The following is a 22,121-nucleotide window of genomic DNA, read 5'->3' as shown; positions in this document are numbered from 1 at the left end:
TGGTATATTGCTATGCAATGTGTCTTTTTAACTAAGGTTCATCTATAATTTGTGGCGTTTGCAAAGTAAAATGGATAAAGAAAGGATTGCTTACAAAACAGCTGTAAGGCTCCTGCGACCCTATGTATAGAGTTGCATTCACATGCCATGTATTTATTTTATTTATTTAAAGTGCTTGGTGATTACTTATTAGCCCAATGAATCTAAATAAGCTCTGCTCTGAGGTTATTTGATTATAAGATTGTTAATAATTCCATGTGAGTACATTTATCCCGGCTAAGACTAGATTTACAATGAACTTTGTGCACCCAGGGTGAACATTTACATGTTATTATGGGCACAATATGCATGAACCATTGATGGTTATGGGCTAAAACTTTTTCAAACGGTGAATGACCAGATCTCCATAAGTCACCAAAAGTGCAGCCTGCTTCTCTGCTATGTAGCTGCAGTAAAGGACTCTTAAAAAGACGCACTGCAGGAAATCCAAATCAGTCAAACGTGGAAAAACAAGGCAAACTACACTACAAATGTAATAGGTGATCTAAAATAAAATGCAAAGTTTTAATTTATGGCGCTTTACATTGATTAAAACATAGATTTTGGTGGGTTTAAAGTTCCGAACGGGAGATCCTCACTCCTGGTCCAGTGGTGCTTGTTCAGGGATATCCAAATAATTGCCTCATTAACATTTCATTTGCATAAATAGGGAATTAATGGGGGATGGGCTTTAATGGCCCCAGAAGGCCAATCCCAACAAGAAATAGGATTTCCAAAATTGCTGGATACACAGAGTGTCGATCAGTAAAACTTTGTATTTCATTTAAGGTCCCTTAATTCCTCCTAAGTAATGTTTTACCTATTGGGTGGGGTCAGCCTTTACCTTGAAATTTTATATCTGTAATATTGATTACAGGATATCTGGCGATGATAAAGGGTACATTGACCTGGACTATATAGATAAAAGTTTTAATAATGGCCCTTATAAGAGCCAGGTCTAAGAATAATGTTCTTTGTTTTGCGTCACAGAGAAAACTGCTGACATCGGTTTATTATCTGTGGACTAGACCACAGGAGATTAAGGATGGCCTTGAGAACATCCAAAATAATGGAAACAAACCCACTTCAATTTCCGGAAGGATTACCAGTCTGCAGGCAGAAGGATAGAGCGTAATGTTACTGTATACTAAAGCACAAACCTTTCCATAGTTCACTGTCCTCAGAGTCCAGGCACTGTTTGCAAATAGCACATGAAATTAAAGACTCCTCACTGATATTGTTACATGCCAAATGTAATATAGCAACTATTAGCTATTAATGACATTTATATCAAAAAAGATTTGTCAGAGGAAGCTTAATTTTTTCTTCTCTTGTCCTTAACCTTTTCACCATTTTATTATTGAACAATTGCACGTTTCACATGCTGGATATAAATCCCGGAATATCATGATGAACAAGTAGGTTTTTTATGCAGGGGATCTATTGGAAAGAGTGTAGTATACCACTACCTCTCCACAGATTATTAGCTGTGTTACTAATAAAGTTAGGGTTTAATGACAATAAACTTCTATTCCATCTTGAGACACTGCAATTTTTGGCCCTGTGTACCATATTGTTAACCTGTCTAAAATGGATAGAACACAGTAGAAACAGCAATTTTGTGGCCTGAAACAAAATGCAGTCTATTAAATCGCAAGCAACTAGTGACACCAATGAGGGATGAGGAACAAAGTGATGTCACTCATTTCTAGCGAATTGATTGGTACATACGTGGCTGTGTGTAGGCGCACATTGTGCAGCAAATCAGGTCCCCCTGAACTTGCCACATGGTTCTGCCAAAAATCATAAGCTTCTAAACCTGAGAGATGCTCCAATTCCAACCCATAACATTCAGTGATAATCGCTGTTTTTCTGCGATTCTGGATGTAGCTCCCTGACAGTTAAAGTGTTCTAAAGTGCTATCATGTGACACAGTTACTAGAATTTACCATGGAATAGTAAGAGGGGAATTTATTTGGCCGCGAGCTGCCCCCAAACATCACTGTGCACCTCGCATCACCTCGTGCCAAACTGAATCCCCCCCTATGTGTCAGATCTGTTTTAATAGCCAAAAAAAGTGGGGTTTTGAAAAGAATAATTCCAGCATTTTTTCTTTCTATTTTTTTTTTTTTTTACAAACTAAGCCCCACCTCCCCTGCTAATACCTGTGGGGGCTTTTTATCTGGGAAGCCCATCCTCTGTGCTGTAGGGGTCCCTGAACAAATTACTAAGCCACAAAGGAGTGCCCGATTCCATGTAGCCCGATTTTGTAGAGTCTTCAGCATCCCCTACAGTGCAGTAGATGTGGTCTCCAGTAGAGGGACCCACTCAGTTGAGATAAAAGGGTGGTGTGGGGATTAGTTTGGATATTTTTTCACCTAAAATATGAAAGTATCTTTTACAAAAAAGTCAGTCTGAAACTTACCTGTACTTTACTCTCACTCTTTCTTAAATTTTACCATATTTTCCCATCGCCAAAGACAGGCATTTCCATTAGAACAGTACTTTCATCATGCCTCACAGTGCCTCATGCATCACAGTGTTGATAGTATGACACGGACCTTCTAATATTTAGAATCCCGAAAGTGGGACAAAATCTCCCTGACCCCGATCCACCCATACTCCGCCCACAAATGGTCATATATAGGTAAAATGCCACCCACTTTCCCATTAAGCCCCACCTATTTTGTAGGCCACTAACCGGGATATCCCACCAAAATCGGGAGAGTTGTGATGTATGCATGGATAATAGACAGTATTATATCTAATGTAAATGTATAGAGTCTCTTATCATTTAAATGCATCCTATGTAACTAAATATTAATCACCAAGGGCTGTATGTTTTCTTTCTTAATTCCTAGACATAAGGTTTACGTTTATTCATAAAATAGTAATCGCTCTAATATGTTATTTCCATGACTGTAGCCATTTCTATTAATATGACTCAGGACTGAATAGTTATCTGTAGATTATCGTCTAGATATCCAGTAACCGCTGTGTCCCAGTGTGTGAGGTTAAAAGTCAGGGTTCTTAAAAAAGTATTTTTTTTTCACAGGCAATGAAAGAAAAGGTTCTTTTTACAGCAATTAGCATGACATACAAAAATATGCTTAGGGGGTTAGTCATAACCAGAGGTGTACAATGCCTTATGGGCTGAGCACACCAAGTTATAGGTTCACAATTACTTAGGCAGACAACTGGCAAAGTACAAGTGTACTTTATTTTATATAAAAAATAGATGTATTTACAGGCCACACTAGGAAGCTTACTAGCCAATCCTACCATAAAGGGGTTTTAAACACCAAGTTCTCTAGAGTGATGTTCCCGATCCTATAGAGCTCTGTCTCAGCCACCTAGCCACACTGTTCCCTTCTGTGCCAACTGGGTAGGGACCAAGTCCGATGTCCATAACTCCTAGTCAGTCTGTCTCGCAGTAGAACACCCAGGAGAAGGCTGAGTTCCCCCTTTTAAACCCAAACTGGTTCCCACAGTGGTGAGGGCTCGGTGGGGCTGGTTCCAGATAAGACTTCCCTGTTGGGTACCTGCTTACTGGAGCGCGGCTCCTGATCCTTCCCCCCCCCAGGTCCTCAGGTTGTAGTAGGCACCTTGTGGAGAGGAAGTCTACTGAGCATGGTGGAGAACAAAGGACTCCTATTTGTCAGGTAGTAAAAGTTCTGTGTTCCAACCCTCAGTTAACCCTGAGTATCTTTGAGTAAAAATGATCCTACTGCTAACTGACCCTTTCAGCACAACATAACCGACCGCTAGTGGAGATAGTCCCGCTGATTCTTCAGCCAGCGGGTGGCACAACTTCTCAAGGTACATCCAGGTGGTTGCTGGTACCTCCAGATAACAATGGCTCTTTTAGATGACATACTGAGAAATCTAGCAGCATCTAATGAACCCAACCGGCGACATTTAAGGACAAGTGAAGAAACCTATAGTACACCATACAGTACTATATATATATATATTCACAGGTACATTGCTGACTGAGCGGGAATGCTAGCGAGCTTAACATTTATTCGCACTGAACAGCACCCTCCTCTCGCCACGCTAACATACACTGCCTGCTATTTATTTGCAATATTTACAAAATAGTTCTGCAAAATATTTGCCTCATTCTGCATTAGGCCGTAGAATTTTGCACATGTCACTGGCAGAATTTATACTAAAAGGTTCCTATTATTAAAGGGTGAAAAGCCCCATCTCTGGTGAAAATAGGTGTTTTTGCCCTATATATTATGGGGTCACCGCAAAGAATGAATTACTTTAAATTATTTGTAAAAATATTTTACATCTGTTTTTAGCTTCTTCTTTTTTTTTTAACCAAGAAGTGACACTGAAAGTCCGAGCTTGCAATTGGACTGTGCATGTGTGAAAAACATTTCAGATAGCCTAAAACGTTGAAAAATGCTGTCATTTGCAGATTTATGTGTGCATTGTTTTGTGCTGCTGCTTAAACTCCACAACTCAGCTAAAAATATACTTGTCACACCAAGGAGACTGATATAATTAAATAGATGATTTGTCACTGAAGTAAAATCAGCCATTCATGAATGCTGGTCACCAGAGGCCATTCCAAACAATGCATATTTCAGAGGAATCTGAAGTAATCCCTTCTTTGCACTGATTTGGTTTCCTGGCTGTCTCAGGAACATGTGGCCAGCAAACGGAGGCTTATTAAATCCTGATGTTATATAGAAGATTATAATAAGTCCAGGTTCTGCTGTAATTTCACATTTTTTATATTATTGGCACACTACTGAACTTTTTAAAGGATTGTTATATCAAAGCAATCTGAGTATTGTTTAATCACACTTTACTTCTGATAGTAAAATGTATACAGTACATTTTTGTATAATATAAGTTATGAATGTATTTAAAACAGTTTGTTTAAATAAAAACCCATGTACCAAAATATAGACCCTTACTCACACTAATTTTTTCTCCACTCCAGGGGGTGGGGCATTGCCAATCATGTCACTTTGGCCCCTCCCTGCCACGCAATGCCACAATCGTGTCATATCTCTGCAGGGGGAAGGGCCAAAATAACAAAATATTATACAATGAAAATTATGGTTCATGTATAATTGAGCAAAAGTGGAAATCTGCAGCCAAATATGTTTTTGTGACATTACACCGCTACTTTTGCCCGAGCGCACCTCATTTTACAGAAATCTGCATGGACCTGTAGTCATGTTTGCCCCCATATAGAAATCTAGACTTTACTTTGGGGGACATGGATATGTACATGAGCTGGCTGGGGTGTAGAAGGTGCATTTAAGGAGGCGTTAATAGTTTTACAGACATTCACACAACGGGCCTGATTCATTAAGGATCTTAACTGATGAAACTTCTTATTTCAGTCTCCTGGACAAAACCATGTTACAATGCAAGGGGTGCAAATTAGGATTTTGTTTTGCACATAAGTTAAATACTGACTGTTTTTTCATGTAGCACACAAATATCAACTTTAAATTTCAGTTGTACAAATAAGCTATCAAGTATTTGTGTGCTACATGAACAAACAGTCAGTATTCTGTTTTGCACATAAGTTAAATACTAATTTGCACCCCTTGCAATGTAACATGGTTTTGTCCAGGAGACTGAAATAAGAAGTTTCTCAAGTTAAGATCCTTAATGAATCAGGCCCAACATCTTTTTTTCTGCAAAAATACATGATTTTTATACCTTCTCAGAAGTGATGCCAACCAGGCCTCTTCCTATGCTTTTACTGGGCAGCATTTTGTAACTACCAGTTGCACTAAAAATGTGTGCTCCCAGTTTTCATAATTTGTGCCCACTACAGAGCATACATTGCATTATAAGGGAGTACATCTAGGTGTTCCTTGTTCCTCAAGGCAAAAAAATATATATGTATGTATTTCAAAGTTTTTATTTACTTTCAATTGCACTGTGGATGGATTAACTCCAGACTAGACATAGTCCAAACATTAAATATATATTGGAACATGTTTTCTCGGCCTCCTTAGTAGAAGTTGGTTCCTTCATGTGCCTGGCAATTTTTCCAACTTGCCACAAGTCTTCGGTGGCTCAGCTGCCCACGGAGGTGTTCTCTCTTTCCTATTATCAGCACACTCGTCTGCTTCTGAATGCACATTCCAATGGTTTCTAATCCAGCGGCTGCGGAGGCGCACTAAATGTACAACATACATACTGCCGTATAAAACCAATGTTTAGATTTAGAAGAAAGTTGTTATTTAGGTGTATTTCAAGGATAATTAAGGATTAAAGAGATACATTTTACACTCTTTATTGTGGAAACACCATGAAGAGAGCTGTCACTCACAAGGCATGCATTATATGTATAAACTAGCCCAGTTTCCTTTGCACAAAGAGTTTCCATGTAGGGTGATTGTGTTGAACACGGGTTATGCCTGCACAAGGCCCAAAGCCCCACTCATTCATAAAGATGAGACAATTCAAAAACAACATCACTTTGCTGTAACTAGAAAGGCTGCAACATGTTTCTTAAAGCTGAATGCGCCCACATTTGTTTTGTATTCCTTCTTTCCACGAGGCCTGGAAGGATCAAAGCCAGGAATTCAGTAGGCAAAGAATTTATATAGCAACTTGTTGCATTATATACATTGGTGAGCTACTTGCTAACTGAGCATGTCACCAGCTCATTATGTCCCCCTCAGTAGACCCTGGGGGTCTCCAAACAAATCCTTTCACTTGGAACATGTTTACAGTGTATACAGCAGAGTGTCAGGGACTGGAAACTGCACATTAATTAGCAGCCCCCGGGTTCTGGTATTTCATTTAACAATAACAAAAAAATGGAAAAGAATGTGTTCTCCCAATTTTGTTTTTAAAGTCTTGATTTGGAGGCTGAGTTTTAAACTCACACTCAGATCCTGTTATTGCAATATAAGGTAAACAGTATATGTATCAAGTAAGACGGGTGAAGATACGTCTACACACAGATCTAATAAAAGTGTAATTAAATATGTGTATGTAAAGGAATCATTTAAATTTTAACACTTAATAAATAAATCCATTTTTATATCTCGTTAATAGTGTCTGATGCTTCAGGGCTCGCATCCTGGAATTTAAACATCAGATGTCAACATGATTTGTCCACTTTGTTGCATTGATGATTTGCATCTGTTGAAGCTTAGGCATGTTCGCCTAGTGTCCCGGAACATCTGGGGGATCCCGAATTTCTGAGAACCCTCCTGGACTCCCAGGAAAGTGGGCCACTTTCCTTCATTCCGTCTCTCCTATTAACGAGGACAAACGGGACCTTGATGATGCGATTTGTGTTATAGGTTCTCGACGTGCCAGGTCCTGATTACATGTATCACGTCATCATGATCTTGGCTCCCTCTGCGGGATTACGTCATTTCATCGTTTGGGTAGCAGAGGACGGGCCATGGTGGTACAAAACACACTGTCATCTCGCATTTGCCATGTCCAAACAAGCTGGAGCAGAAAGGGACTACAAAGAGCTGGTCTCCTGTTTCTGCTAGCTAAGGGGCATTTATTCTAAAAGTAAACATTTTCCATGGCGTTATATTTAAAATAAACATTTAGCATTTATTTTCTATATTAAGCTACTTTACTTTCTGGTGAAGCTACATCCACTTTCTGGAATTGGGAGGAATGCTATAGTACAATTATAAGGTGACTGCAGAGACACTAGGGAGTATTATTGTCTTATACTGGCAGCACACAATATCAGCGATATCTTTGTAACAATAGCAAAGATCTCAGACAATGACTCCAATATCACAGGATATATAGCCAACAGCGATGTCCAATAGTAACCTGATCAAGATTGATAAGACCGTTACACAGCATGTTGGTTAATACGGTCAGAAGATTACCGCTATCGGCCTGTATGCACTATCATTTTGCAACTACAGTTACTCTAGAGGTGATCTGGCCACAAGTTTGTGGCTGAAGTGGACGTTGATCCCATGGCTCAGCGTTCACATTGAGTGGCAGGATCAGTCCCATGTGTAGTCACCTTCAGCTGCTGTCTAACTAGACTTTTAAGGGTTATTATGTGGTACAAAAAATAACGCACAGTTTTTTTTGCCTCTAAAATTGGACTCCTGTGATGTAATAGACAGTTGGGTTCGAATGAAAGAGATGTCTAAGTAGCTGAAAGATTAATGCAAGAAATAACCTGCAAGATCCCCTGTTTACACTGGTAATTCATTTCTATAATTCCAGAAACTCTTCTTGAGAAGATGTCCCAGGAAAATTGCTTCAGATATTTACACTTTGTTACTGGGCAGGTGCATGAAGGCGATCAAATGCAATGTTGAGACACTACATCATGATAAGTTTGTTTAACATATTTACAATGTAATTCTATTTTATATATCCCATTCTGGAATGATTAACTTTTAAATCATAGACAAAAAGAATAGAAAGTGAGAATTATATCCAGTAAAGTTGTACTATAACTGGTAAAAAAAATAAGGGAATTTTGTCATGGACAAAAAAATTTGAAAGGTAAATCTTTAAATCCTAAAAATTAGAGATTCTTGGCAAATGTGATATTTATTTATGAGATGTCTAGTTGATGTTTGCCTGACTTGTAGCTTTTAGAGACTGCATGAAACTCAAAAGCCAACAACTGAGAATCATTATTAACTCTTGTTATTTAATAAGCAATCCCATGAGGAAAAAAAATTAAATGTGTTTTTTTTTTAAATAAATCACTGGGACATACTATAAGAATGTTGGTACTTAGTATTTTCCCTTGTTTTTTTTCCTTCAGGCTGCTATAAATGATATAGGATTCTGAACTTCCATGACAACCACAGTCACATGGCACATGATGACGTGAGCAACACCCCTCTGAGCTCTGTCTGCACTGTGACATCCTCCTTCTCCCCCCTTTGCTATCACATTACTTGCGGAAAGCTGTGAGCCTGTGTCTGTGTAGCAGACTCACTCTGGCTGTGTGGCAGATATTTATGTTTGCCAACCAGAGAGCTTTTGAAAAGGAGATAATGATTGTAGGAGGGATAGCTAAGAAAAATGACTATCAGATGCATTATTAAAAAGGTACTTCACTTGCTATTTATACAACAAAAATCTTGGCTGAGCTGAAACAATTTGTGCTGCTGGTAACATTTCAGTGCTCAGACTAGCTATATTTTCCACCTCTTATCCTGCAAATCTTTGTGTAATCAGCTTGCAGAATGAATACAATAGTGTCAAGCACACCTAAAAAGAAAACAAAAATTACAGTACTGTTTCTTTGTTAAAGTAACAAAATATATAAGTCATCTACAAAAACACATCTTGGAATTTGCACATCAACGCTGACTAGTCAGTACATTAGCTTTGTACAATCAACATTACTGTCATTATATTCTGCAATATTTTAACAAGTCTGCGGACACCCAGCTATAGCCACCGTGCATGTGCTCAGCTAAAGACTAATTTTGCTGGTTAGGCAAGAGCAGGCAGGATTCCTCTAGGGGTCTGAACTAAATCAAGCTATAGATTTGAAGGTTGCTGGTTACACAAGCCCCTGTGCAGTATACTCTGAGGGATACCGCTGCTCAGGGCAGATATGGTAGTTTGCCAGCTTTATTAAATGAATGATACAAAGACCTTTACTCAACAGAGGAGCAACTTGTCATTGCATGCATGTCACGGGACCTTTGCTTCTGGTGAATAGCACCTTACAAGCCCAAAGCTACACTCAATGTACTTTGCACAGAACCAGTCTGACACCAACATTAATCCACAATTTAGGGTCTGTACAATCACAAATCTGTTCTTGTAGTCTGGCAGATTAAGCTTGCCATTTATTCATAAGAACCTTTTAACCTCATGTAAAATAATATGAATATGTTAACATGGTCTGATGCATAGGCAGCGTGTATTAATCGCTGTATGTAAATAAAGCAACGTGCTCACTCCTTATAAGGCCAGGCAGAAACTGGTGTTATAGTAAGGATGGTTTTATATGAGGGCGACTTATAATGGAATTATAAAGGGGAGCAGTACGAGATGGATCACTGCAATACGTTCTGCAGAGGTTAATTAAATATGCCAGTGTTCCCTTTCTCACTGATAAAGGGTTCGGGCTAGCCCCCTTGTCTTCCATAACACATTAAAAGTAAAAACAAGCGTTTCCTTAATTTGAAACCTGGCTTCCATTACCACCTCCCACCAATGTTTAATTTTTTTTGTCTTTTTATACGGGTCGTGGCAATCTTTGTTACTCATTTAATTTTCATTAAAGTCAGAACTGTATAGTATAATGAAGGCATGAAAGACGCTACTGAGGGTGGAGGCATGAAAGGGGGCCTATTGCACCAGCGCCTGTTGCTGTCCTTGTCTCTCCTACTCACTTACCCTCAAGCGCCCGTCTGTGGATGGCTCATTGTCTTCAGCTTTTATTATGTAAATACTGTACATCAAGATTAAAACCTTACTACAACTTTGGAGAACAACTATTCTCTTATAGTTTAAAATGAATTTCAGTTTATACCTCTCCGTCACAATTTTGCAACCCTAAAAGTATTGCACCCCCAAAAAGCCTTGCGCCCCAGGCTGCAGCCTAATCTGCCTATTGGATAATCAGGCTTTGCTGGTCATATACTGGTACTTTCAGTGCTCTGCATATTTCTGCCTGCCACATGCTGTACAGTCAGTGTAGGTGACAAGATTCTGGCACTGGTACGGCATATGACAAGATTCTGGCACTGGTACAGTCTATGAATGATGCAGGCAATCTTCCTACGGTGCATTAGATCCCGTGTCACAGGAACTCAGCACTGACTTACACTGCCTGCTATGTGCAAGTAAATGCAATGTTTAAGTACTGGGTACTCAGGGGTAAAACACACGGGCGATCAAAGCACAAGCCAAAATAAAGTAAAAATGTACTATTGCAAATAAAACTCAACACCAGCAAACTGCTCTCAATACATGAAGTCCTGGAAATCTGAACTGTTGGTAGATCTTGAGGACTGAAATTGGGCACCTCCGCATTAAGGTATCTGGATCATTGATCCCAATGCCTATACAGCTCTAGGGATCTATGCATTAACATAATGCGGTGCCAGTAAATATGCATTGCTTCAAATTGCAATGATGTCATTTTAAGCACCGCTGAAATGCACCATGACTAGCCCCGGCAAAGTGACCCTTCTGGTAAGAAGAGTTTTTCCTTTATACCGGCAGCCTAGTGCTACCATTGAAAGGAGGAAGTGCTATGCACATTCACATAGCACTTTCACAGCAAGAGATACAGAGAAGCCCGAGAGGCTTCAGCAGGTTCCCACAGAAAAAGACCAGTGTTTCCCCAGCACCTATTTCTCAGGTGCTCCACCCGGCTGTTTTTACTTACCACCCAGCTCTTGGAGCCCAATAGAGTCTTATTATAATATAATAAACCATTGATTCTTCTGTTTTAACAAGCACTATGTGAGCACTTCAGCCAGCAGTGTGTGTTAGACCACTGACCACCAGTCTGACCAGTCCTGGCAGGTGTGGCCAATAACCACCAACATTTTTCAATATTATTGCAAAGTATAACACTGCCCCCACCCGGCTACTACTTAATGCCATCCGGCAGGCAAAATTTTCTGGGGAGACTGAGATGATGTTACCTTTCTGCAAAATGCAAAGCTTTTCAACGCTCCATGCACTGCAGAACTTCGCAGTCCCCATATTAATTTCTGGGGACTGCATTAACAAATTAGCCCTTCATGCATCTTGCGATGGCCTTTTTACGGAGAAAACTGATGTTTTCTCCATTTTAATGGCTCATGGTACTTTAATGCATAGACCTCCTAATGTTCAGATGAGCTTTCATGCTGGCCCGTGGTTTCCTCTACTGCTCGTCTGCACAACAGAGGTGTGCAAGCAGAGTGTGCAAGCAGAGTGTGCAAGCAGGGGGTCCAATGATCCCCGTGCTGGTGTGACTTTCAGAGCAGTTTGCTCACTTCATACCGCATGAGCAAATTTTTTACTAAATTTTAATGACCTCTAACGTGAAATAAATTGTTACACTAATTAATGTCAATGGCAAAAAGATACAATGGCATATGTATTAATTTAGCAATATGCAGTCAACTAATATAAAAGAGTGGTTTCACTCTATCTGCCTAGGTGTACAAATTGTATGTATGGAACTTTACACCGTGCAAATAAAGCTCATTATGATTATACATATGCCCTTAAATTGCTTCAGCTTGTTGCACAATCGCTAATCGCTCCCTAATTCTAGAACTTGTACACTGTGTAACAAGTCAATGAAAGGGAGATATTCTAAAGTAGACTACAGACACTATTCAGCTGAGTCACAGACACAAACCAACTTTTTGATGAAAAGAAAACACTCAGATTTAACATCTATTACCAAAGTCTATGTGCAGATTAACCTAAAACACTAGCACAATTTCCTCAAAACATCTGCAATCCAATAAAAGCCCTCTGACAGTAGCAGAGAAAGATAAATACAAATGATAACAATAAAGACTTTATAAAATACATGTTTTCTTTGTATTTTCAGATTAAAAAAGAAACATGTTTAAACATAGAAAACCTTTTGAAATTTCTTTATAGAAAATGCTTTCGTTCACTGAACGTCCTGTTATAACATACTCAAGATAAACTCTTTATTGTCATCTATTTGTGAATCGCTTACTGACAGTAGTATACACAGTGGGAGACATTATGTAAGGTCACTTGTTAGTTTATTTCATAACTTTCTTTTATGTTTTTCTTGTTCTCCTAGTTAAATGAATTATTCTTGCTTCATATAGGTAGAGAGAGTCTGCCATAGTCAAAGCATGTTGAAGTAATGGACGGCTAGCCTTTGGGCGGAGCTAGAGAGGCGCAAAGCTGCATTGAAGCCTATAGAAATGTGTTTTAATGACTACTGTACATTCCCACACATGGTTTTTAGATATGTAAAACACATGTGCATTTGCAATTAATCAAAATAAAAAAGTTGAAACATGGAAACCTTTGTACCACACACAAGGGCTGGGTAGGTCATAAAGTAGTATTAAGCTCCAATTTTAGAGAGACATTTTCAAAACCTTGATGCTTTGGTTCTGAATAATGTTCTTCCCAGTGCTTTTTTTGTAAGAAAAATGGTGCCGGAACTCACGTCACGTAGTCAATCACTGTACACACACCCACACACGTCAGTTGTATAACGAAACATAACAGTCGCCGCCCACAGTGAGCACTCAGCGCGCGACCACACGACTAATCACAAGCTGAGCAATGCCACATGCCGAAGAGTGCCATCACAACCAGCGCTTACGAACTACGCATGCATCAGACTTGACACACAAGCAGCCTGCATGCACCATTTTAATGATTTTGCCGCCGACCTGCTACTACGCTCGACAGGGCGATTCAAGTCCACATGGACCAAACATCAAATGTTCAAAAGTTACTTTTCTATGACAAAAAATGTCTGTTAAAGCTGCACTACCACCTTCTATATACATTTTAATAGCTTGCTGATTCCCCTAGTAGGAGCCCAGGGGGAGGCTCCGTCAAGTCATGCTTACGGGCAGCATGGTGGCTTAGAGGTTGCCACTTCTGCCTCACAGCACTGGGGTCATGAGTTCAATTCCCGCCCATGTCCTTATCTGTGTAGAGTTTGTATGTCCTCCCTGTGTTTGCGTGGGTTTCCTCTGGGTGCTCCAGTTTCCTCCCACAATCCAAAAACATACTAGTAGGTTAATTGGCTGCTATCAAATTGACCCTAGTCTGTGTGTGTGTTAGGAAATTTAGACAATAAGCTCTATTGGGGCAGGGACTTATGTGAGCGAGTTCTCTGTACAGCGCTGCGAAACTAGTGGCGCTATATAAATGATGATTCTTGAGAAAACTAAATAAGCTATAGAAGTAAGTTGATCCTTCTGTGTCATACATGCCTTAGATATTATTAGAATGATCTGTGGGTGTGTCCAGTATTTCGTTTTACTCTAATCTCATGCCATCAATCAAAACCAATGTATTTAAAGCCAATGGATGTTCATTCTGCTTTAATTATCACAAATATCTACACTACCTTGTATACACTGCCTAAAAGAACTCCAGCCAGCAATTAATCGTACATAACTGCTCGGTCACAAAATATATGAACTTTCGGCAACTCTGTTGTTTGACCAAATAAAGAATGGTTATTTAGAAACGTAGGACGATATATCCAATTCATTTACTGTGTTCCAATGTGCTAGAAAGAGTCATCAAAACCACAGAACCCAAAAAACACGCTGCATTAATAATGGAATCCCAAATCATATTTCCCACAAACAACTTTTCATCCACTTCTTGATCTTGGCAGAACTAGCTATATTGGGAATATCTTTGGATATAGCCAAGGAGAAAAGTTCCCATGACTCATGTTAATTTAACAGGACATTTTTTGTTTCTTGCACTAGATTTTTAAAAAGCAGTAATTTATCCTTATTTTAATGGTAGTATTTAGACCTTAACATTCACAAATCTGTTTGAAGAACAACGCAGTCTGACTCCACTAACATACTTGGAAAGCCTTAACAAGAACACTTATTCATAAAATCACAGACAGCCATAACACTGCTGATTATGAAAGTAATGTTGTCTCCCCAAAGACCCTTAACCCTTTGTAGAGACTTTTCAACTACATGGTGCGTACATATTTGTTACCCAGAAGGTTAAAATATATTGCAGTAGGAAGATGACCACTATCAGCCTGTGTCTGTGGTCAACATTCAACTCCACTAACAAGCAACTGTGAAACCGGAAGCTCGGGCTGTGCGCTGAATAGCCAGATCACTTCCAATTTGGATCCTTACTACAAATTGGACACTGAATCTGTGGCTTAGCTCTAAGGAGTAATGGTATGGCTGTAGGCCTCCTTAACTGCACTTTTACTTAAAATGACACTACCCCCCCACTACCTAAACTCTACTAACTTCCCCATAACCAAAGCCTCGGGGACTGCTCCAGGCATCCGTTTTCCCCGGGCTCCTAGAGTCTGCAAAACAGAATCAGCAGATCTATTTTGTTTAAAATGTCGGCGTAAGGGGTGTGAGGAGATCAGAAGCCACAATCACAGCGTGGTCCTCCGGCTTACACACCCCCAAACTCCGCAGTGTCAAGTGGCTGGGGCTGTGAGATGAACCACCGAGACCCGGGAACCTTGGCTGCATGGAGAAGCCTCCAAGCAGTGTCAGAACTACCAGTGGTGCTGCAAGTGCAGTGCATGGAGATAATGGGCCCCTTGCACGGCAAATGTAGAGGGTCGGAACTAGAGAGTGGTGGGCCCCCGATTCTCTCCTCCCCGCTTCCCTGCACCGGGGCCCACACCTCACTAGTTCCGCCTCTACCTCCAGGGTAGGGGAAACAGCAAGTTAATATGTTTTAGGTGATAGTACAGCTTTAAGGACAGTACCTATTTTTGAACTCATTTATTTACCTGTTTATGATTCTTTCCATAGATTGTTAAGCACACACCATATCTTTTCTCTCAAAAGTGATTGTCTGGTTCTTCAACTCAGAACAATAATATTCACACTGAGAGCTAGTAAGTGTTTATTGCCGAGTACATTATTAGTATTTTAAGATGTGTTCGAAAGTCTGTGAATACTTTGTACATGACTATCTCTATAAACTGACTTTCTTTGCAGATTGGAAAAACCTGCTGAAAGGTCATAAGCAACACGGTCATCCAGCATACAGCAGGGGTGTTGCTGAGAACAAACAAAAGTTCAAAGCATGAATCAGAGAAAATTATATTCATCTAATGTAAATGCAGCCAAAATATATTCATAACTGGTGACATTATTAGTCATCATAGATTTTCTTTAAATTTACCTGTGAGCAGAGGCTGCAAAAATGTGTGTAAAAAAAACAAAAAACCCTCCCAGATTGCATGGGTGCAGGTCTGGTCAGTACTCTGTTCAGGGTTCTCTTCTCCATCAGCACTCCTGTTGCTAGACCAATGAGAAGCACTCTGAGCGCTGAAATATAAATGTTACTAGAATGTCCTCCAATATCTGATTTAATAAACTTTTCTAGCGGCCTATGTGAAAGGTATATGTATAAAAAAAAAAAATATTTGGCAATTGACAGATACACTTAATCTGTATCTCAGCACTTCTTGTGAAATTGATTTATTCTACCCACAAATGGAAAATGGAGATGTTCTTGCGATAAAATACTGTATACTATGCACACGTAATAGGTTAATTTATCCAAACACAATAAGCTTCCCTCTTCCATGACTTAGACAAAACCAAGAGCCTCTTCCCTTATCTTGTGCTGATATCATTATCAATACTTCTGCTATTTGTCTATTTCCTTCCTTTTTCGCTAGACTGACCTTTAGCTCTCTCTAAGCAATCGTGACAGAAGGATTCAAGAAATTGGTGCATAGGTTATTCTCTGGTCATCCATCACTATGTCTTCCCCTTTCTCTATCCCCAGCTATTCCTCTTCAACACATATTAACCATGTAGCACTTACTTTATGCTGACTTTTATATGTAATACAATAGAATTAAGTGTAAACACACATTGCTCAGTCAAACAGAAGCTGTGAAATGGTATTTATTTATTATTTACTTTTATTATGCAACAGACATACATTTATGATATATAATGAGTGATCCTAGTTTGGACTGGATTTCGTATTTTTAATTAAATTAAGGTTCAACATTGAATTTGTTAAAAGTTCCATAAATCCAATTAATCAAACCCACTTCCTGTCATATTCTAAAGGATTCTGCATTCTAAGTTAAAGGTTGTCATTGGTAAGTTATGGATATGTCCTGAGTAAACCAGGATACACTGGCATATGGCAGATCTGTGGCTGTATACGATACATTTGTATGATAATTGTCTCATTGTTCAATGGTAGGAAGCAGTTTCATTATTACTGTAGACAATAAAAGTATAGACTTACCTTGTTAGAGATGCCTACTGACAAGTCAACTCTTTAAAAATAAATCATGATGTTGGCATAACATCAGGCTCCGCAATATCCACAAAAGAGCAAAATGTTTTCCTAGAGAAATAAAAAAAAAAATATATAGGTGTATTTCAGTATATGCAGTGACCTGGACATTTTCACACATTATGAGGAATGCTTCAATTAACACAACTTACCACAAAACACACAAATACAATTTTCAATAAATCTGAATTATTAATTATTATTATTGTTTACTAATAACAGGTGGGTGTTTCCATCTTTCTTGCTACGCCAAGAAAAAAAAGGTATACATTCACGGTAATAGACAGTCACTAGGAAGTCCATTATCAGGAGATAGTGGTACCTTACTTCTGAATTTCTAACCTATCCATTCTGAAGATTCAAATTTAAGCGGAATAATCCTTGTTTTATCCCAACACATGGTGACGCTCCTAACACATATTTGTTTAAAATATGCAATATTTCTACAGTTTGTAAGGATATTATTACAGCTCAGCATCTTGTACCGTCTGAATCATGGGAAAGTGAATATTTTATGTTTATGGGCAAAAACAGGGACAGTTTTGAAAAATCCAGGAGATAGACGTTACCCTCATTAAGTACTACCCTTTGTTTACAATGTGCTCCGAAAAATCTTGAAAGATCTAATGTTAAAATGCCATTGACATAGTTGACAACATTTTAAAATAGTTTCCATGGACAATGTACTGCAGTGTTAGTGAATTGTAGCAGGTCACGTGCGGTATAGTCTAGGTGGAACTCTTGGTACTATAATACCACTATCATTTCAGGTGTCCTCAATTTCATTACTACATACTTTTAAGCATTTTAAATATCCCTTTTCAATAAATATTAGTTTATAAAACCCAGAAAAGTAGAACAGATGGTAAGAATTACATCCAAGATGCAGGAAAAGAGAATTCTAGGGCACCATGGTGGCTTAGTGGTTAGCACTTCTGCCTCAGTATTTTTAGGGACAACTTTTGGTGTGCAGGTTATAACTTTCAGACATTAAAATTTACACTTATCTAACATGAAATTTAGGGTTTGGATTCAGCTCAGTGTTCAGCACTGGAGGCATTGCAGCAATATTCTCTGAGGCAGAACGGTGGCTTAGTGGTTAGCACTTCTGCGTCACAGCACTGGGGTCATGAGTTCGATTCCCAACCACGGCCTTATATGTGTGGAGTTTGTATGTTCTCTCGCTGCTTGCGTGGGTTTCCTCTGGGTGCTCGGTTTTCCTCCCACACTACAAAAACATACTAGTAGGTTAATTGGCTGCTATTAAATTGACCCTAGTATGTCTGTTAGGGAATTTAGATTGTAAGCTCCATAGGGTCAGGGACTGAGTTCTCTGTACAGCGCTGCGGAATTAGTGGTGCTATATAAATGATGATGATTCTATTATACTGTTGACCGATATTGAAAACAGTGACATTTGTAGGGGTTAATCTCTATAACTGTAAATTAGGGACAGTTGACAACTCTGCATTAATACTGGCACTATGCTTTTAGAAGGGCACATTGTTTAATTTAAAACTACATTTCTGTATCCTTAATTAACAAATATTGTGCTTGAAAACCAACATCATCATAACAGAAGCAGACAATTTTTCTAGAATTAAAAGTTGGCAACTGGTAAGAAAGTATTTTGTAAACATCAACATATACTGTTAATAAATTCCGTACTAGCAGTAAACTGTGTAACAAACAAGTGCATTCTGCTGTAAAAAAGGATGTCTGGGTCTTAAGTATATGAATTTGTTTATAATTCTACCAGCTCCCTCTTGAGTTAGTGTAGCCAAACTAAATATTTAACTCCTGTTTATAGGTTACACTTAGCAGTGTTCCTTGAAGACATATGCCTCCCACATGGATGTATACATATACCCTACCAAATGCTAAATGACAAATAATTCTTAGATTTTTTACAGACAAATCTGCTTTGAGGGCAGTTCATTATATGATGTCTCTGGATCAGGTAAAACAGGAACAATACCTTATAATCTATCATATATAGGACATAATTCTAATATTTTAAACCAATTGGCCAAGGGTAAAAAAAGAGTCAGGAAATACTTTTATATGTTGAATTAAATTAAAAATAATATTTCATAAAATGAAACTTAATTAAAATAAATAAATCATGGTTTGGAGCGTTTTGCTCCATCGATAAGACTTGGTGGATAATGGAAGTATCTTATAGCCCGCAGATGTTTCTGCTATAGCAGCTGTCTTGGAACAGATCTCAATGACGACAACATTTGCAGCCAGCTATAGTATGACAGATGCCTACAGGCTATAAGAAAGAACTATACTAATTAAAAAAAATCTGTACAAATAGCCAACACATTAAAATTTCCAGGACATTTTGAGGTGTTCAAAAAAAAAACAACAATAACATAACAAACAACAACTAGGTGCCAAAAAGAGAAATGTAAAAATCATGTGACTTGGCAAAAATAAAACTTAAAAACTTAATTACAAAAATGAACAAAAAGTAACAAAAAAGCACATTAGGTACATTCTGCCCTAAAATATATGTTCCTTAGTACAGGACCAACAGGTATAGGGAAAATTGTGACTCTGCCTTTAGTCTCTAAAGCAAGTATCAGGATTATAGTGCACATATTGGTATATACGAGCTGGGATTAGGTAACATTGTAATAACTAACACCTTACACACCTACTACATAGCCAAGATATTAATTGAGCATTTAGCAGATGGTTAATATTATTGTAGATTTGTAAGGCGCCACAGTACCAAAAGGAAGGGTCCTGCAAAGTTGTAACACTTATTTGGAGAACAGACAATGTAATTGCATAAATGCGTCACAACCAGTATATTTTTTCTGTGTATCCAGGTCCAGGCATAAGTGTAACAAAAGAGGCACTGAATAGAGCGATGTGTAGGCATTGAATAACAGGATATCCAGGTATTCCAATATAAATCGGGGCAGCACCGTGGCTAAGTGGTTAGCACTTCTGCCTCACAGCATTGGGGTCATGTGTTCAATTCCAGACCATGAACCTATCTGTGAGGAGTTTGTATGTTCTCCCTGTGTTTGCGTGGGTTTCCTCCGGGTGCTCCGGTTTCCTCCCACACTCAAAAAAACCCCCAAAAAAACGTACTGGTAGGTTAATTGGCTGCTAACAAATTGACCCTAGTGTGTGTGTGTGTGTGTGTGTGTGTGTGTGTTAGGGAATTTAGACTGTAAGCTCCAATGGGGCAGGGACTGATGTGAGTGAGTTCTCTGTACAGCGCTGCGGAATTAGTGACACTATAAATAAATGGTAATAATAATAGTAATAGATTTGCTCCACAATAAATAACAAATTCAGCTTCAGTAATTCGACCACGGGCAATGACAAATCAACGGCCTGAGATTTACAATTATTTAAAAAAAGAAAGCTATTTCCCCAAAGTGAGCAAAGACAATGTACAAATTAGGAATTAGGAATGTGTACACGACTTCTTAATGACGCTTGCCCAACAATCATCAGCAAGAAACCTTGATGTCTCTAAGTACTCCTTATCACATCTATGTGAGTATTATTACTCTGTTAATGGTATAATAACGTTTATCAATGCTGGGAAAGAATATTCAAAAATTATTTACATTATAACTGACTGATAGTGATCAAATATTTCACATCTTAGTACAATAAATATTTACACTCTCTCTCCAATATATAATGTTCACTTTACTTGCAGAGATTAACAAATGCCTTTAATGTTTGTGACTAGATATTTATTATATTTTGAGTGCTAGTTGGGTTCCTAAGGGGACGTTTTATTGTAATACTGTATATATGGGGAAATATTGTTGCTTAACATTCTCACAGCTGTAGCAGTAATATCTAGTTGCCATCTGCCCATTATTTGCCATGAGTGCCAGTTTTTAAAGATTTGTCTGTGAAAATGTCCTGTATGTTACATGTATTTCTTATAATAGTCTTATTCTCTGGGATTTAAAAGTTATATGTATTGAAAAAGAGTATTTAAATTGTTAAAGTGAAATTTTCACTGTCACTAAACATGAAAAGATGGGTATTGTAGCACTCCAAGGCCTGCTGGGACATTATCACGCGTAACCTCCGTAGATTCAGTGGCTCAGCAGAAAATTCACTAGGTGGAAACAATCAAATGAAACCTGCTACAATTTTAGGACCACTCCTTTATCCATTTAAACTTTTCAGTTTATCTTCTAAAATACTGCTCGGCTTAACTTCACTTGTGCCTTAAATTAATCAATAGACTGAGGGGACATCAAAGATGTATCAAACCTTCTAAAACAGTAGAGGAAATGCCTATAGCCACCAATCAGATTCTAGCTATCATTTGTCTGGTACATTCTAGAAAATGATAGCTAAAGTCTGATTGGTTGCTATGGACAACACCTCAATTTTTAGAAGGTTTGATAAATCTACTGCCAAGTCTTTCTACTCTTGATCCTTCCATCATATTTTAATAATCTTGCTCAACAAAGTAAAACCTAGGGGTAAATGTATTGATTTCCGGTGAGATTAAAAAATCGAACCATAATACATTTACCCCCTAGTTTCTCTACTGATCTGCAGTGTCTTAGCAATGGTACAAACTTTTGCATTTCAGCAAATGTCCACATTTTGGCCTGAAAACCCATACAAATCTATATACAACTAGGTGCACCCACACAAATCAATATATAGCACAGAGCCAATTACATGCAGTTCCAGCACCGACAATACACAGTTCCATCACAAGTTTAGTAATTAGGATTAAGCATAACAAAATCACATACTATACCAATGGCTAGCAGCTGAATGCCCAGACAGACTACTGAACCTGGTCCTGTTTTATTTTCTAGATCACTTTTTCCCCAAATGTATAATTTTAATTATACCAATATGACAGCAAGTTATTATAACTAATCTGTTGATATATTCTGAGTAACTTAATGATCTATTTTCAACTTATGATATATAAATGGCTGTTGCCATAACCAAACATGCTATCTTACTTTGTATAACATGTGTAGATTAATAAGCAAGGCAGAAAAAAAAGCTGAAATGATAAGTAAATGTGATGCATCACACCATCCATGAAGATAGCACTCAGCAGAGCCGGATCATCCATTAGGCAACCTATT

General features: G+C 38.5%; 1 protein-coding gene across 3 annotated transcripts in view; it reads right to left on the bottom strand.

Moving 5' to 3' along the window:
* Positions 1–22,121, bottom strand: part of SULF1 (sulfatase 1) — a 103,099-nt gene that overhangs the window by 71,202 nt on the left and 9,776 nt on the right. For 2 of the 3 annotated variants that reach the window (XM_075213620.1, XM_075213622.1), the window contains exon 2: positions 16,960–17,061. The gene's annotated coding sequence lies outside the window, so the exon portion shown is untranslated. Of the gene's footprint in view, positions 1–4,977; positions 5,007–16,959; positions 17,062–22,121 lie in introns of those variants that run through there. The other variant, XM_075213621.1, reaches the window with a different exon arrangement.

This window comes from Mixophyes fleayi, chromosome 5 (assembly GCF_038048845.1).
Source record: "Mixophyes fleayi isolate aMixFle1 chromosome 5, aMixFle1.hap1, whole genome shotgun sequence".
Lineage (NCBI taxonomy): Eukaryota > Metazoa > Chordata > Amphibia > Anura > Limnodynastidae > Mixophyes > Mixophyes fleayi.
The sequence above is the reverse complement of the archived record's forward strand: the minus strand, read 5'-3'. Positions and strand labels throughout refer to the sequence as shown.